The 16,918-nt window shown below is 41.8% G+C and overlaps 1 pseudogene; it reads right to left on the reverse strand.

Moving 5' to 3' along the window:
* Window positions 1–405: 405 nt before the first annotated feature.
* On the reverse strand, window positions 406–3,417 carry LOC123837215 (ATP-dependent Clp protease proteolytic subunit, mitochondrial-like; annotated as a pseudogene).
* Between the last annotated feature and the right edge of the window lie 13,501 nt (window positions 3,418–16,918).

Genomic DNA, 16,918 nt, shown 5'->3' on the forward strand with positions numbered 1-16,918 from the left:
GGCTGTGCCTCCAGCGTCTGACTGGCGCCTGGCTCCCCCGACTTTCCTCTGGAGGGGGAGGTCCATCTCTCAGATGCTTGCTGGGGCGGGCTCTGCGGCCGCCACCACCGCCGCGGGCTCCTTCTGCACCAGCTCCGGCTCGTCCTCACCGTCCTGGGGAGGGTGGACCAGAACCTTGTCTAAGATGCCAAACTCGGGGCGCCTGGGTGGCTCAGCCGTTAAGCGTCTGCCTTCAGCTCAGGTCATGGTCCCAGGGTCCTGGGATCGAGCCCCGCATCGGGCTCCCTGCTCCGAGGGAAGCCTGCTTCTCCCTCTCCCACTCCCCCTGCTTGTGTTCCTACTCTCTCTCTCTCTCTCTCTCTCTGTGTCAAATAAATAAATAAAATGTTTAAAAAAAAAAAAAAAGATGCCAAACTCCTGGGCCTCCATGGGGCTCATGTGGCGGTCCCTCTCCGTGGCCGACTCGATCACCTGCAGGCTCTGTTTGGTGTGCTTGGCGTAGATGCCGTAGAGCTGCTTCTTGAGTTTCATGATCTCCGCTGCCTGGATGGCAATGTCTGTGGCTTGGCCCCGGGCACCCCCGGAGGGCTGGTGGATCATGATGCGGGAGTTGGGGAGTGAGTGGCGCATGCCCGGGGTGCCGGCGGCCAGAAGCAGGGAGCCCATGCTGGCGGCCTGGCCCACGCACCACGTGCAGATGGGGTTCAGGATGTACTGCATCGTGTCGCAGATGGCCAGGCCCGAGGTCACCATGCCTCCGGGGCTGTTGATGTGCATGTGGATGGGCTTCTTGTTGCTCTCGGACTGCAGGAACAGCAGCTGCGCGATAACCAGGCTGGCGACACTGTCGTCGATCGGGCCCATGACACACACGATGCGCTCCCGCAACAGCCGCGAGTAGATGTCCTAGGCGCGCGCGCTCGCCGCGACCCGTCTGCTCCAGCACGATGGGAACGAGCGGGAGAGCCCGGGCCGCCGTCGCGTGCAGGCTCCGCTGCAGGGCCAGGCCGGTCTTGGGCGTCCGCCGCGGGGAGAACCGGGCGGCGAGGCGAGGCCCCAGCGCGGGGGCCCTACCATCGTAAGTCAGGGATTGTTTAGAGTCCTTTCCTGAGCATTTTAAGTTATGGATACTATGCCAGGTACTAGGAGTACAAAGGTGAATTAAGTCCAGTCGTTGTAGTTGAGGAGCTACAGTGTAGATGGGAGAGATTGGTAGGTAAATAAGTACTAGGCAAGGGCGCCTGGGTGGCTCAGTCGGTTAAGCGACTGCCTTCGGCTCAGGTCATGATCCTGGAGTCCCGGGATCGAGTCCCGCATCGGGCTCCCTGCTCGGTGGGGAGTCTGCTTCTCCCTCTGACCCTCCTCCCTCTCATGCTCTCTGTCTCTCATTCTCTCTGTCTCAAATAAATAAATAAAATCTTAAAAAAAAAAAAAAATAAGTACTAGGCAAAAAAAAGAGCCTAAGGAAAGAGTGGCCAGTTCTACTTGCCAGGAGACGGAGGTGTGACTCAGGAAGGGTTATATATGGAAGGTGACTTTGAGCCGAGCTAAGTCTTGAAAATATTTACTATAAGAACCACTAAGGAAGGCTATTCCAGGGAGAGGGTGCAACATGAACAAAGTTCATGGAAATAGCTAAGCTGGTATTTATGGTCAGGGATGGACTGAGTAGAGATAAATCTGGAAAAGTAGGGAGGGGCCCGATTAGGAAAGGCTTTTGTCCCTTACAAGAGAGTTTGGGACTTTATCTGGTGGACAGCAAAAGCTTTTGAAGGAGATAAACTCAGTCATATTTGTTTTTTTAGAAACATCTCTCTAGTAGCCATGTGGGAGTTGGGTTGGGATGGTGTAAGATTGAAGGCAGGGACTCCAGGTAGGAGACTGTCTTTTAGATAAGATGGAGAGAGCCTCAGCCAGGACAGCAGCAGGGGGATGTAAAGGAGAGAAGGCATTTGAGTGACATTAAGGAAGGCCAGCTTGTGGAGTTTGGTGACTGCATGGATTTGGGGAGAGTGAGAGAAGCAGCACCGTCTCTGGCTTGGATGCCTGAGTGAGTGGAAATGAAAGAAGGCAGAAGGAAGCACAAGATAGTGAAAGGCAGGACCCATAAGATGCCTGTGGGGTGTCCAAGGGGTACTGGCTGTTGATTATAGTGTGTCTGTAAAGATACAGATTGTGGAGTCCTAAGCATGCAGGTGGTCCTTCAAGTGATGAATAGGTGGAAAACTCTGAAATGATAAGAAAAGAAAGCACAAGAACAGAGGCCAGGGTAATATTGAAGAAGGAAAAAAAAGACTGAGAAAAAATAGGTGGGAAGGAAAGTAGGGTTGAGTAGGAGAGACTCTCCATGAGAAGGGAGCTATACCTGGTGTCGAAGCCATAAAGAAACCAAGGAGAATGAAAATGGTGGTGGCCCACCCTGCCTCTTTCACCCTCCTTTGGTAATAGAACCCCAATCTCCTCTTCCTGATGACCCCTCTCCCAATGTGTGCAGCTGAGGTGGGGCTGTCAGGGCCTGCTGGTGGGGTAGGCCTGTCACCCAAGCTCAGCCAATTGGGTGCTCCCACCTGGGATTTGGAAACAAAAGCCAAGTGACCAGGGATAGTATAATTTCATATCAGCATCAATCCCTGATAAGACTGTTGATTATCTCTTGCTATATACACTTCTTCCTTTAATTTTAGAGGCTGTGATAGCCTTCCAATAAATTTTTTTGAAAAGATTTTTAAATAATCTCTACACCCAACATGGGGCTCAAACCTACAACCCCGAGATCAAGAGTCACACATTCTACCGACTGAGCCAGCCAGGTGCCCTCCCACTAAATTCTTCTTCTTCTTTTTTTTTTTTAAAGATGTTATTTATTTATTTGACAGAGAGAAACAGTGAGAGAGGGAACACAAGCAGGCAGAGTAGGAGAGGAAGCAGGCTCTCCGCTGAGCAGAGAGCCCGATGCGGGGCTCGATCCCAGGACCCTGGGATCATGACCTGAGCCAAAGGCAGACGCTTAACGACTGAGCCACCCAGGCGCCCCCACTAAATTCTTCTTAAGTGTAGGTTAGCAAGTGCCGGTTTATGATCTTTCTCACTAAAGAGCCTTAACTGGATTTGGCCAGTAGGAGGTCACTGAGGGTTTGCTGGAATAGTTCCATGGGATGAAAGGTGAAAGGTTGATTGAAGAGAGAAGAGAAGGTAAGGAGATAGAGATAAGTGCATTCTTCAAGGAGTTTTAGAAGAGACCGTAGTATTAGGAGAGTAGCTAATTACTTTTGCTATGTCTGAATCCATGTTTTGCTAGCACAACGGAAAAGAGAGTTCTTGCAAACTGAGCAGCCATGAATCTGTTGTTTTAGTAGTGATTTCTCTCATTTTTAGTGAGATTTAGTTTATCAATGTATTTTACCAGTGCATACTCATTGTACATGACAGAGTCACCCCATGATGGGCAAATTACTCTTTAAAATGTCTACTTCAGAATAAAGGTTTGTCTGATTTGATACAGGGGTCGAAAACAATTTGAAAACAATAATAAAACTACCACCAAAGTTTTCTTCCGGAAAGATGTGCAGTGCACCAAGTAAAAGATTACATTTAAAAATCATTTGATTTTGGGGGCATGTAGGTGGCTTAGTCAGTAAAGTGTCTGACTCTTGATTTTTGGCTCAGGTCATGATTGAGATAGTGAGATCGAGCCCCGGGTCTGGTTCTGTGCTGGGCCTGGGTGTGGAGCCTGCTTAGGATTCTCACTCTCCATCTCCCTCTGCCCCTCCCCCCTTAAAATAATAATAATAATAGTAATAATTTTATTTTGGTACTAAATTTTAGAAATACCCATAAAATAAGGCATCTTTTTTCTCTAGCCAAACTTGGAGTGAATATGATGCTTTTCTGCCCTCTAGTGGTTGTTAAAAGGCATTGAGAAATGTATCATCAGCTTTTAAATATTTTATAAGGATATATTTTCCTTATAACAGAATTTTTGATTTTAGGAATTCAAGGCGATTTATAAATGCATCAGCATTCACAAGAGGTACATGTTCTTAAAAACAGGCAGAACTCATAAAGCAACCCAAGCCTCATATAATGTAAACTGACTTTAGGCAACCAGTAGGTGGAGGAATTTCCAAAGCTAAAAACTACCACGCTATCCAAACCCAACTCCAGAAACTGAGGATCTTAAAAATAATCGATCCAGTCTTCATTGATCCCAACGGAAACAGGGACTGTTGACCAGCTCCAAGTTATATGTACATATACACATAGTGCCCACGAAATGCCTGAAAGGAAGGACTGTTTTAGGGTTAGAATCATATTTCACTTGGAAATATGAGAATTGGGGGTAAAATAAAAGCTTTTAAGGTATGGATAGTATGAGATAAAAAGCTGAAAATAAGTAGCTGTGTGAAGAAAGTGACATTGGGAGGAAAGCCAACAAAAAAGTGCCCCAGCCACATGTCAGAGAGCAGTATGGTGCCCAGAAAGGTCAAGGTGGGAGGCTGAGTGTGGCTCCCACCCCATCAGCATTGCAAAGCTCTTACGAAAGAGGACAAATATTTATAAAGTGTTGGTACAAATGGATGTTGAAAACATCCATTCGCCTCTGCTTGCTGCGCTTCTGTTTATTAGCAGTGGAAGCAAACGATCCAGGGAAAATCCACAGAAGCTCTTGGGCAGCCAGCTCAATTTAGTAGCACTTTTATGCTCAACTCACAGTCTTCCCTTAGAGCTTCTTGGCCGTGTCACCACTCCTTCCAGATTTCTCCCTAAACTCGCTCCAGGACTTGAGCCAACTATCCTAGAGCCCCTTTCTCCCTCCTCGTTATCATTTACTTTATTTACATGATTTTCCCCCATTGTACTATCCTTATCATTAAGTAGGGCTCCGCCGCCAGACTGTGAACTGAAACTTCAACCCAACTTCATCCAGGTCCCACTCTGTTCTTGGCCTACTCACTCTTGGGGTCAAAAGAACGAAAAATTCCACAATTCTGGTTGCTTCCCCATTTTCTCTTTTGTGTATAGAGTTTTGTTGACCTGTGTACTCTTTTCTAAATTTAATATCCTGGCTCACTTTATTCTCACCAGGATAACTTATCCTTTATTTATTTATTTATCTATCTATCTATCTATCTATCTATCTATTTATTTATTTAAGATTTTGTTTATGGGGGGAGGGGCAGAGAGAGAGGGATAAGCAGACTCCCTGCTGAGCAGGGAGACTGACTCGGGGCTCAATCCCAGGACCCTGAAATCATGACCTGAGCCAAAGTCACAAGTCAGATGCTCAACCAAATGAGCCACCCAGACACCCCACTTAGCCTCTTTTTATACAATAAGCTTCCCCCTCCCCCTCCAATCAATTTTGTGTACTTAAATAGGCCATATCATGTTTTTGCCTATCAGACTGGAAAAAATTATGAAGATTGATGGTACCCAGTCTGATGAGGTATGGAGAAATAGGTTCACTCATGCACGGTTGGAGGGAGTGTGAGTTTGCACAACTTTTTTGAAGGATAATTTGGGAGCATCCACCAACATTCAGAATGTCTGAGCTTTGGACTCATTAATTCCCCTTTTAGGAATCTGCCTTTCAGAAATATGAGTACTAGATATAAAGTTACAAGGCAAGCATATTCCCTGTAAGATTATTTGTAAAAGTAAAACAATGAAAATAAATGAGATAGCCATCAAAAATTAAAAGAAATCAGAATGGTAGTGTAATTTGTCAATAAATTCAATAAATAGTTTTTTGAAGAAAATACACTAAAATTCTGGCAATGTTAAGAAAAAAAGAAACTATAACTATAGAACATTAAGGAAGAACATATAATTGAAAACACTGAAACAATAAAAAAAAACTCAATATGACATTTAGTTTCATTCCAAATAATCCAAATGGATTTTTAAAAAGATTTTATTTATTTATTTGAGAAAAAGGGAACAGAGAGAGAGCATAGCAGGAAGGGGCAGAGGGAGAGGGAGAAGCAGACTCCCTGCTCAGCAGGGAGCTGATCCCAGGATCCTGGGATCATGACCTGAGCCCAAGGCAGATGCTTCGCCGACTGAGCCACCCAGGCGCCCCTCAAATAGATTATTTTTTAGAAAAAAAAAAAGTTGCTAAAATTGACAAGAACACAAAAACCTAGAGATACTTATAACTGAAGAAATTAAAAAATCAAACAACTAATAGCTAATCTTTCAGTCATTTTTAAATTCTAGTTTCTAGCCTCATTGTTTTGAGCTCAGAAGCAATGCCTGTGTATTTTTTGCATTTTGGAGTTTGACACTAATTTTGAATTACTGAATGATCAATTTTTTAAAAAAATTTATGTTAGGGCGCCTGGGCGGCTCAGTTGGTTAAGCGACTCCCTTCAGCTCAGGTCATGATCCCAGGGTCCTGGGATCGAGTCCCACATCGGGCTCCCTGCTCCGCGGGAAGCCTGCTTCTCCCTCTCCCACTCCCCCTGCTTGTGTTCCCTCTCTCACTGTCTCTCTCTCTGTCAAATAAATAAATAAAATCTTTAAAAAAATTTTTTTTATGTTAATCAATTTTTCAATATTTCGTGAGATACTGGAAAAATAGTCAATATAATTGACACTTTCTAGCTAATCTGCAAAAGTCAGAATATTCCTTGTTTGCCTACCTCTAATCTATTTTTAATTGCAAAAGTGAAATATGCTTATACGAATCAAACCACAAAGAAATATTTTTGTATCCCAAAGGATTGTCACATTGTCCATATAGATCTTTCTACATTGTCTTCTACTTTTTCAAATGTAAAAAATATTTTAATTGTTACAATTCTTTAATATTTGCTTTATTAATTTATTTCTCCACTATTCCTTTAATATTCTTTGTTTCCTTTTCCTAACTTTTTGCCAGAATGCTAATCACTCTATAATCTTTCATATGCAGTGCTTCTTTTTTTTTTTTTAATTTTATTATGTTATGTTAGTCACCATACAATACATCATTGGTTTTTGATGTGGTGATCCATGATCCATTGTTTTCGTATAACACCCAGTGCTCCATGCAGTATGTGCCCTCCTTAATACGCATCATCGGGCTAACCAATCCCCCCTCCCCCCTCCCCTCTAAAACCCTGTTTGTTTCTCAGGTCCATAGTCTCTCATGGTTCATCTCTCCCTCCAATTCCCCCTGCCCATTTTTCCCTTCCTTCTCCTAATGTCCTCCATGCTATTCCTTATGTTCCACAAATAAGTGAAACCCTATGATAATTGACTTTCTCTGCTTGACTTATTTCACTTAGCATAATCTCCTCCAGTCCCATCCATGTTGATGTAAAAGTTGGGTATTCATCTTTTCTGATGGCTGAGTAATATTCCATTGTATATATGGACCACATCTTCTTTATCCATTCACCTGTTGAAGGGCATCTCGGCTCTTTCCACAGTTTGGCTATTGTGGACATTGCCGCTATGAACATTGGGGTGCATATGGCCCTTCTTTTCACTACATCTGTGTCTTTGTGGTAAATACCCAGTAGTGCAATTGCTGGGTCATAGGGTAGCTCTATTTTTAAATTTTTGAGGAACCTCCACACTGTTTTCCAAAGTGGCTATAGCAACTTGCACACCCACCAACAGTGTAAGAGGGTTCCCCTTTCTCCACAACCTCTCCAACATTTGTTGTTTCTTTCCCTGTCCATTTTTGCCATTCTAACTGGTGTAAGGTGGTATCTCAATGTGGTTTTGATTTGGATTTCCCTGATGGCTAATGATGATGAACATTTTTTCATGTGTCTGTTAGCCATTTGTATGTCTTCTTTGGAGAAGTGTCTTTTCATATCTCCTGCCCACTTTTTGACTTAATTATTTGTTTTTTGGGTGTTGAGTTTGAGAAGTTCTTTATAGATCTTGGATACCAGCCCTTTATCTGTAGTGTCATTTGCAAATATCTTCTCCCATTCTGTGGGTTGCCTCTTTGTTTTGTTGACTGTTTCCTTTGCCGTGCGGAAGCTTTTTATCTTGATGAAGTCCCAAAAGTTCATTTTTCCTTTTGTTTCACTAGCTTTTGGAGATGTATCCTGAAAGAAGTTGCTGTGGGCGATGTCAAAGAGGTTACTGCCTATGTTTTCCTCTAGGATTTGGATGGATTCCTGTCTCACATTGAGGTCTTTCATCCATTTTGAGTTTATCTTTGTGAATGGTGTTAGAGAATGGTCGAGTTTCATTCTTCTGCATGTGGCTGTCCAATTTTCCCAGCACCATTTATTGAAGAGACTGTCTTTTTTCCATTGCATGTTTTTTCCTGCTTTGTCAAAGATTTTTTGACCATAGAGTTGAGGGTCCATATCTGGGTTCTTTTTTTTTGTTTCTGGTTTATAATTCATTGATTTCTGCTCTAATTTTAATTATTTCTCTTCTAATGCGTGGCTTAGGCATCGTTTGTTGCTTTTTCTCTAGTTCTTTAAGGTGTAGAGTAAGTTGGTGAATTTGGGATTTTTCTATTTTTTTGAGTGAGGCTTGGATGGCTATGTATTTCCCCCTTAGGACCGCCTTTGCAGTATCCCATGGGTTTTGGACCGATGTGTTTTTGTTCTCATTGATTTCCATGAATTGTTTAAGTTCTTCTTTGATTTCCTGGTTGACCCAAACATTCTTGAGCAGAGTGGTCTTTAGCTTCCAAGTGTTGTTTGAATTTCTGCCAGATTTTTTCTTGTGATTGAGTTCCAGTTTTAGAGCACTGTGGTCTGAGAATATGCAGGGAATAATCTCAGTCTTTTGGTATCAGTTGACACCTGATTTGTGACCCAGTATATGGTCTGTTCTGGAGAAAGTTCCATGTGTGCTCAAGAAGAATGAGTATTCTTTTGTTTTAGGGTGGAATGTTCTGTAAATATCTATGAGGTCCATCTGGTCCAATGTATCATTCAAAGCTCTTGTTTCCTTGTTGATTTTCTGCTTAGATGATCTGTCCATTGCTGAGAGTAGAGTATTGAGGTCTCCTACAATTAACATATTATTATCAATATGACTCTTTATTTTGGTTAACAGTTGGCTTATGTAGATGGCTGTTCCCATGTTGGGAGCATAGATATTTACAATTGTTAGATCTTCTTGTTGGATAGACCCTTTAAGAATGATATAGTGTCCTTCTGTGTCTCTTATTACAGACTTAAGTTTAAAATCTAATTTGTCTGATATAAGAATTGCTACCCCAGCTTTCTTTTGAGGTCTGCTGGCATGGAAGATGGATCTCCATCCTTTCACTTTCAGTCTGGATGTATCTTTAGTTCAAAATGAGTCTTTTGTAGACAGCATATGGATGGGTCCTGTCTTTTTATCCAATCTGCAACCCTGTGCCATTTTATGGGAGTGTTTAGGTCATTCACGTTGAGAGTGATTATTGAAAGATATGAATTAATTGTCATCATGTTTCCTGTGAGGACGTTGTTTTTATAGATTGTCCCTGTAGATTTCTGTTGTATATCACTCTTGGGGTCTTTCTCCTTTTATAGAATCCCCCTTAATATTTCTTGCAGGGCCGGCTTAGTGGTCACATATTCTTTCAGTTTCTGCTGGTCGTGGGAGCTCTGCATTTCTCCATCCATTCTAAATGAAAGCCTTGCTGGATAAAGTATTCTTGGCTGCATGTTCTTCTCATTTAGTACCCTGAATATGTCTTGCCAGGTCTCTGTGGATAGGTCTGACGTTATTCTGGTGTTCCTCCCACTGTACATAAGGAATCTCTTCCCCCTAACTGCCCTTAAGATGGTTTCCTTGGTTCTAAGATTTGCAAGTTTTACTATTACATGCCGGGGTGTTGGTCTGTTTTCCTTGATCTTAGGAGGGGTCCTCTCTGCCTCTAGGACTCGAATGTTTGTTTCATTCCCCAGATTAGGGAAGTTCTCAGCTACAATTTGCTCAAATACATCTTCTAGTCCTCTCTCTCTCTTCACTCCCTCCGGGATTCCAATGATTCTGACATTGGAACGCCTCATGGTGTCACTTATTTCTCTGATTCTATTTTCATGGATTCTGAGTTGTTTTTCCCTGCCTCCTCTTTTCCCCTTTTTATCTATTATATTGTCTTCCAGGTCGCTTATTCTCTCTTCTGCCTCAGTTACCCTAGCTGTTAGATTATCTAGATTGGGTTGGATCTCATTGATCGCATTTTTAAGTTCTGCCAATTCACCTTTCATTTCTGCCCTTAGAGAATCTATGTTGCCATTAATTGATTTCTCCATTCTAGCCATTGTCTTCACAATTGCTAGCCTGAATTCCACCTCCGACATCTTGGTTATATCTGCATCCATTTGTAAATCTGCAGCATAAGTCATAATCTCTGAGTCTATTTTGGGGGCTCCTCCTCCTAGTCATTCTGTTGATGGGTGTTTGAGGGAATGTATAGAGTCCAAATTATTGACCAGAACCCAAGCAAGATGCACCTGTTTTCTTGGGACCTTAGGGTTGCTGGCCTCTTGTTTTCCCAGCCTGTCTTCTGGGGGAGGGGCCTGCCGCGCTGTTACTCAGGCAACCCTGTTTGGGCGGAGTGGCCCTGCGCCCCTGTGGTGGGGGATGGGCTCAGTGGGAATCAGTCTTTGGGGCTTTTGTTCTCTGGCGCCTTTCCCTGGCGGCTTTCCGCGTCTCTTCTGTGAGTCAGAGCAGAAGAGACCGTTTCCAACCCTCTGCCTCAGGGCAGAGAGACCTCAGTCTGCTCTTCAGTGAGCTCTCCAGGCCACACCGTCTCTGTTTCTGTCCGTGTCGCTATAAACTGCAGGGTCCTGGGTTGTGCACCCCTCCGCAGCGCCCCCAGTCCTGCCTCTGGGTCAGGGCACGTCTCTGCCCTTTGTGCTTCTAAAACCGCTGGTTGCTCCCAGTTCGCGCGTGCAAGACCCCGCAGCTCTGGGTTCCCACCCCCGGGGCTGCGGTTCGCAGGTGCGACCCCTTCGCTCCGGTTTCTGTCCGGGGGGGCTCCGGTTTCTGTCCGGGGGGGGGCCTGTGGTTTCCGTGCGCTCGACCCCGCCGGTCTGGTTTTCCACCCCGGGGGCTGCGCTAAAGTCCTTTCCCGACGCTACCGGTCTGCAAGTCTGTGCCCGTCGGCAGCGCGGGAGGCTGTCACTCACCAGCAGTGTAGGATCCCCACAGCCAGGCACCCTCCCGCCGCCGTTTATCCTCCGATATCTGCCCGCAGAATCAGGGCTCCCCGCTTCGTACCTCACAACCAACCAACCACCTGCGATATTCTGTTTGTAGAGATCCAGATCTTCTTACATCTCAGGCTGGTTTCGTGGGTGCTCAGAGTGGTCTGGCAGATATCCAGCTCAATTCCGGGGACCAGTTGAAATAGGGTCCCCTACTCCTCCGCCATCTTTCCCCCCTCCATATGCAGTGCTCCTGTTGTCACTAATTTGTTATTGCAGTATTGCTTTCTTCTTTGATTCAAGAATTATTTAGATTAAACTTTTTCAGTGATTAGACTACCTTGCTAAATCTTTTCTTTGGCATTTTAGCTTTACTACCTTGCCCTCAAATACTATGGCCCATATAATATTTACTTTTTAGGCTCTTAAATTTTCATTTTACCCTAATAAAGGCTTAAGTCCACAAGACTGGAAAAACAAGTATTTCCTCTATTTTTAGAGTTCTAAAGATCTTTTAAATCAATCTCATTAAAAATATAGTTTAGATTTTTTTAATATCTGAGTCATAGTTATTTTGCCTGTTCAATCTGTCCAAGACAGAAATACATATTAGAGCCCACTACTTTTATATTTTTAAAAAACTCATCTTTTTGCATTTTTAACAGTTATTGCTGAACACATTTTCATGAAAAACAGTTCCACACTGTGGCAGGCAGAACTCTAAGAATGTTTCCCAAACCCCCGCCCCCTGGTGTACATACTGGGTGTAATTTCTCCCCTTGAGTTGAGAGAGATCTGTGAATATGATGAGCTGTTATTCCCATGGTTAGGTGAAGGGATTTTGCAGATATTATTAACGTACCTAATCAGTCAAGTTTCAATTAATCAAAAGGTAGATCAGCCTGAGTGGGCCTGACCAAATTAGGTGAGCTCTTTAAAAGAGAGTTTAAAGGTCAGAGATGGAAGCTGTTGAGAGATGTGGAGAGGGAAACAGCCCTGTTGGAACTGCCTATGGAAGGGGCCCCGGGGCAAGGACTTGAGGGCGGCTCCTAGAAGCTAAGAGGGATCCCCAGCCAATGTCCAGCAAGGGCACAGAGACTTCAGTCCTACAGCTTCAAGGAATGGAATCCTGCTAATAATCTGAATGAGCTTAGAAGAGGACCTCAAGCCTTGGATGAGCTCTAGATGAGAATACAGCTCTACGGCATTTTTTTTTTTTTTAAAGATTTTATTTATTTATTTGACAGAGACAGAGATAGCAAGAGCCAGGAACACAAGCAGCGGGAGTCGAGAGGGAGAGCAGGCTTCCCGCCGAGGAGGGAACCTGCTGTGGGACTCAATCCCAGGACCCTGGGATCATGACCTGAGCCAAAGGCAGACGCTTAACAACTGAGCCACCCAGGCGCCCTCTACGGCATCTTAATGTGATTTCAGTTTTGTTAGACTCTGACCGGAGCCCTTACCATGACATGGTCAGACTTCTGACTGCAGAATCTGTGGGACAGTGGTTCAGTCTGAGGTAATGTGCTATGCAGCAATAGAAAACTAATACAACCACAGAAAGACTTCTGAGAGTTGTATTTTCTTTCTTTTTTTTTTTTTGTAAGATTTATTTTTAGGGGGTTGGGGGGAGGGGCAGAGGAAAAGGGAGAGAGAATCCACAAGCAGACTCCCCGCTCAATGGGGAACCCTGCGTTGGGGCTCGATCTCACGACCCTGAGATCACGACCTGAGCTGAAATCAAGAGTCAAGTGTCAGGCGCTTAATTAACTGACAGGCACCCAGGTGCCCCTGAGAGTTGTATTTTCAGTGTCAATTCTGTCCATCATTATAAAGTAACCTTTAACTTTTGCTTAATATATTTACTTTGAATTTTATCATAAAGGGTTAGTATTGTGACTCCTGCTTTCTTGTTTGCATTCATTTAATTTCCCTTTACACATCCTTTTAGTTCTCACATTTTGAGATGCTTTTTTAAATTAAAAAAAATGTTTTTAAAGATTTTATTTATTTGAGAGGCCATGAGAGAGAGAGCATGAGCAGGGGAAGGGACAGAGGGAGACAGACTCCCCGCCAAGCAGGGAGCCCGATGCGGGGCTCAATCCCAGGACCCTGGGGCCATGACCTGAGCTGAAGGCAGATACTTAACCGACTGAGTCACCCAGTTGCCCTGAGATTCTTTGTTTTAGATGTGGCTTTTAAAAACTGTGTGTATATTTGTTGAATCGAGTTTCTGTATTCTCGTGCTATAATGTATCACATTTATGCCTATTTCTGTAATATCTTTGGTCTTAGGTTTTGTCTTGCTCTATTCTATCTCACTCTTATTTTCTGTACTTCGGCATATGACTTTTTTTTTGTTTTCTCCTGTTTTGGAAAGCATGCATTTATTTTTAAATAATTTTTTTAGCAATTAAAAAGAAAATTTAAATTTTTCTTAAAGAATCTATATTTTTCCTCAAGGTAGGGACTGTGACATTTGCCCCTTGTATCCTCAGTACCAATCACATAGAAGTGTTTAAAAAAATGTTTAATTTGCTGAATTGAAATCACTAGATTCTAAGCAATTGTGCTGGCTAAATAGCTTTTACCCCTTTTTTCAAAAAAGCACTTAAAACTATTTGATTTTTCCTTTGGATTATATTTTTTCATGTTGATTATCATACATTTTCTTCACGTGTGCTCTTGTGAAACAGAAACCTGTAATCTGTAGCAGAGAAAAAGCAATTGATAAAGCAAAAGGTAATTATCTTTTGAATGTGTTTTAAAAATTATTGGGTGTTCAGGGGCTCCTGGCTGGCTCAGTCAGTGGACCATGTGACTCTTCATCTCAGGGTCGTGAGTTCAAGCCCCATGTTAGGTGTAGGTGTAGAGATTACTTAAAAATAAAATCTTAAAAAAAATTATTGAGTCTTTAATAACAGAATTATGGGAATTTAATCAAATGCATATTATGCTTATTATGAAAAATTCAAACAATAAAGAAGAATAGAAAGAGAAAAGGTCCTTCCCTCCAACCCCATACTCCAGAGATAGCCATTGTTGCCATTTTGGTATCTTTCCGTATTTTTCTCGATGCTATAATGATGATAATATTAACTAATACTTATATAACCTTTATTATGTGCTACATAAATATTAATTTAATCCTCATAACAATCTGGTGAGTAAATACTGTTATCATCATCTCTATATTAAGGATGAACAAACTGAAGTACAGAGAAGTTAAGTGATTTTTTTCCCAAATCATACAGCCTGTGATAAAATTATCCATGTTTTAACCACTATACTAAACGATTTCTATTTATATACCTCTCTATAGAAACAAAACATAGTTCTTTTAATGAACATACATTTTATTTTATTTTTAAAAAATTTAAAACTGATTTTACATTGTTTTAGCTGGGCTGTCAAAAGATTCTTTGGGTAACCTTTGTTTTGTTATTTAATTTTTTTACCTGAAGTATAATTAACATACAGTATTATATTAGTTTCAGGTGTACAACATAATGATTCAGCACTTCTGTACATTGCTCAGTGCTTCTGTAATGGATGTAGTCACTATTTGTCACCAAACAAATAGTATTACAATACTATTGACTGTATTCCCTGGGCTGTGCTTTTCATCTCTGTGACTTATTTTATAACATTTAATAAAAATGTTCTTACAATCTGTTTTTCTGATATATGCTCACTTTACTTAATGTGCACATCTTTCCAAATTATTTGAAGATATTTCTGGTGATTGAACCAGTAAATCAAAGGGTTCATTAGGTGGCACATTAGTTTTGGTAGGCAAACTTTTGTGATAAATAAAAATAATAGTTAAGCACAGTATAAACATTTCTTTTTTTAAATGATTGGCAAGAATTATTTTATTCCTTAATTCACCATATATATATTTGTATATATACTTAAAATTTTAATTCCAGTATAGTTAACATACAGTGTTATATTAGTTTCAGGTGAACAGGATTAGTGATTCAACACTTCTATGCATTACTCAGTGCTCATCATGGTTAAGTGCACTCCTTAATCCCCATCACCTGTTTCACCCATTCCCCCCCCCCACCTACCTCCCCTTGGGTAACATCAGTTTGTTCTCTATAGTTGAGTCTGTTTTTTGGTTTGTCTCTGTTTGCTTGTTTGTTTTGTTTCTTAAATTCCACATGTGAATAAAATCATATGGTATTTATCTTTCTCTGACTGACTTATTTCGTTTAGCATTATACCCTCTAGATCCATCCATGTTGTTGCAAATGGCAAGAGTTCATTCTTTTTTATGGCTGATTAATATTCCATTGTGTATATATACCACATCTTCTTTATCCATTCATCTTTCAGTGGATACTTGGGCTGAAATTTATTTCTCCTTTAAGTACCTGAAACAGGTTTGGGTAGGTGAGTGGCTGAATTCCATATTGTGACTCAGGGACACAACTTTCTAACTTGTTATTTTTGCATATTCAGAGTATATTGTAATCTGCATTATTGAGGCTGGTCGCTGTGCCCAGGATCTGACTGGTGGAAGGGAAGGGTAACATGGAGAAAACATGCTGTCTTAAAAAAAAACAGAGTCCTGAAGTGGGATTTACATTACTCACGTTCCTTGAAGGAGAACCTAATCACATGACCATTGGACTGCAAAGGAGGCTGGGAAATGTAGTTTACTAATGAAAGAATAGATTCTGGTGGGCAGCTAGGGACTCTGTCACAGGCAGTTTTGTTGTGTATTTAATCATGTCTGAAAAAAATGTTAACACTTGATCTCAGTTTAAAAGAATGACATGTCATTAAAGGTGTCACCAGCATTTGTCAAATGGGCATGCCTCAGTTTAGTAGCCGATCCCAAATGGAAACCAGATCTGACTTCCATGCCAAAGTTCCTTCTAATTAGTGTAAGACCTACTTTACTATCTTTTTTTTTTTAATTTTATTTTTATTATTTATTTGACAGAGAGACACAGTGAGAGAGGGAACACAAGCAGGGGGAGTGGGAGAGGGAGAAGCAGGCTCCCCACAGAGCAGGGAGCACGATGTGGGACTCGATCCCAGGACCCTGGGATCATGACCTGAGCCGAAGGCAGTTGCTTAACCGACTGAGCCACTCAGGCGCCCCTTACTTTACTATCTTGAAGAGTTAATGAAATATGAGCTTTTTCTTCCTTGGAAGATAAGCCCTATTGGAAATATGCCTATCTGGTGAGATGTTGAAGAGAGACTTATTTCTGAAAACTCTAGAGTATGGAATTAATTTAATTTGATAAAATAGTTGTATAGCCATTTGGTGGAAGCAGCATGCAGAATGTAGACCATATTGCTGGTGTAGTTATTTTAGATGCTAACAAATGAGAGAACATTTTGATGACTCTCTAGAGAACTAGATTTTAGTTGTTAATGATGGGACATCACTCCCTCAGTTCCCCATCCACTGAATGGGCTTACATTAAAATATTCCTTCTTTTTCAGATACTGGCATATCAGCAGTGATTGAGTATATATAGGGAAGTTTTGACCACTTATTTAGTGAATGTGGACAGATAATTTGGATAACAGGTTTTTAAATACAATTTTTTTCAATAGACTTATACAATTAATTATGCTTTGCTTCAATTCGATAAATATAAAAATTTCTGTTTCAATTTATCATTGCAGTCAGAGCTAAAGAAGTAAGATCCATAATAGTGGAGGAAAATTCCTGGTTATTCCATCCAACTTTTCTCTATCCTAGGATATGGAGAATACATGTAACTTACAACTCCTATAAATACCATCTTGCCATAAATTTAGGTCCTTTTCCTGAAAGTACA

This window comes from Mirounga angustirostris, unplaced genomic scaffold (genome assembly GCF_029215605.1).
Source record: "Mirounga angustirostris isolate CCGP_5_RB_7025 unplaced genomic scaffold, mMirAng1.0.hap1 SCAF_8, whole genome shotgun sequence".
NCBI classification, from domain to species: Eukaryota; Metazoa; Chordata; class Mammalia; order Carnivora; family Phocidae; genus Mirounga; species Mirounga angustirostris.